Below are 1,875 nucleotides of genomic sequence, written 5' to 3' on the forward strand. Positions count from 1 at the left end.
AGGTTGACCTTGAGTTTAGGAGAGAAGTATGGAAGAAAGTTTTGGTAGAAAGAATCATCTTAGATGATTTGTTGTTGTTTAGATGCTAAGTCGTGCCCAACTCTTTTGCCAGGCTCCTCTGTCCATGGGATTTCCCAGGCAAGAATACTGGAGTGGGTAGCTATTCCCTTCTCCAGGGGATCTTCCCTCCCCCCCCAGGAATTGAACTTGTGTCTCCTGCATTACAGGCAAATTCTTTACCATCTGAGCCACCAGGGCACCATGTTGCCAAATTTTTCTTCTTGTATGAAAAGGGCTACACTCATGGAGCCACTTGACTTTGTAATTCTGTTTTGCTGCTTACTTCTGAATTATGGGAATGTATTTGCTCATTTTAACATTTAATGCATATGCACTATGACCCTGCTACTATGTTATTACCTGGAGATACTTTCAAAGCATCTATTATTTCACTTAGTTGTGCGTGAAAAGCTGCGTGATAGATTCTTTAAGATAAACACAAAGAATGAAAATTAAGGATTACTGGATCCTCGTTAAATGACATATCCATGCTCAAATAATGATTCAATTTCATTTTTAATTAAAGCATGTAAACACATATTTGCTGTGTCGATGTTCATTCTTCTTAGTTCTTTTGTGTCTGTCTTAGCATCACATTTCCTGGTGCCAGCAAGATAACCTGGGGGCAGGGAGGTAAAGCACAGCAGAAGGGCACAGAAATTCCCCTGGGGTGTATTTATTCCCACTGAGTAAATTCTTATATCACCAAGTTTGCTTATAAAATTCTCCATTCTTAGCGGTAAATGGGTAGCTTTCATATACTCACCCCAAATAAGAGTAAAAGAAGTCTTTCCTCTTGTCTAAAGGCCAAGTCAAGCAGCTGCTTTCAAATCAGAAACAGTACTTGGTTGTGTGTACAATAAAATACATCTGATGAAATAAGGCTGAATCGTGAGTGATTTAGCTTAAATAAAAGGAAGACTTTTTTCAGAAGTGAAAACAACTATTTATCTAGTCTTCTGGCATTGTTACTTCAACATCTTTCTTTACATGCCTTCTAATTTTCCACATCTTGAAAGGTAAGGCATTCCCCCACTTACCATGGTACCTGATCTCCAGGCCCTCGGAGCTCCTGGTTATTCTTACTTCCACTGTTTTGTTGATTTCTATGGCTCTTATATCTACTCAGAAATCCCAAACCCCATATAGATGTTTTGTTCTTATCTGTTTAGTTAATCATGGCAAAAAAAAAAAAAAAGTGCTTCTTTTATGTGTGTATTTCATGACACATATAATAACAAAACCTCCAAATACAATCTTTAAATTATTGTACCTCAATTCTGATTTGAATTACATCTCATATTTGCTTTAATTCTTTATGTTACTAGTATCTCATTATTTTGGACTCTCTTTTCCTGTGTTTTTTTTTTTTTTTTTTTCTTTCATATTGCTTTGTGGTCTATTACCTGAATTACCTTAGGATATTTTCTTCTTCATTCTACAGGGGTTTTAACAGCTTTGATATTGATGACTGAGGTGCTATTCTCTTTTTATTTTTATGTAATATTTTAAAGATTTTATACTAGCATTTTTTTTTCCTGTAGTGCAAAGAAAGATCTTTACACACCTTTTTACCCCCAATAAACTACTCATGCAACTTGCTTCTGGATGCTGTCTCACAAATTATGATCATGTAGAGTGCAGGTTCTGACCCATTTCCCAGTTTCTAGAACCTACAGTCCCACGAACACCCATGCTACCAACACTTCTAGCTCTTTGCCACTTTGGAAAGAGAGGCAATTAAAACCTACATTCCAAATTATGCTGTTGCCAAATTTTCTTCTGTTTTCACTTCTGCTGACAAAGATGTACTTT

This window comes from Bos indicus, chromosome 15, assembly GCF_029378745.1.
Source record: "Bos indicus isolate NIAB-ARS_2022 breed Sahiwal x Tharparkar chromosome 15, NIAB-ARS_B.indTharparkar_mat_pri_1.0, whole genome shotgun sequence".
Classification (NCBI taxonomy): Eukaryota; Metazoa; Chordata; class Mammalia; order Artiodactyla; family Bovidae; genus Bos; species Bos indicus.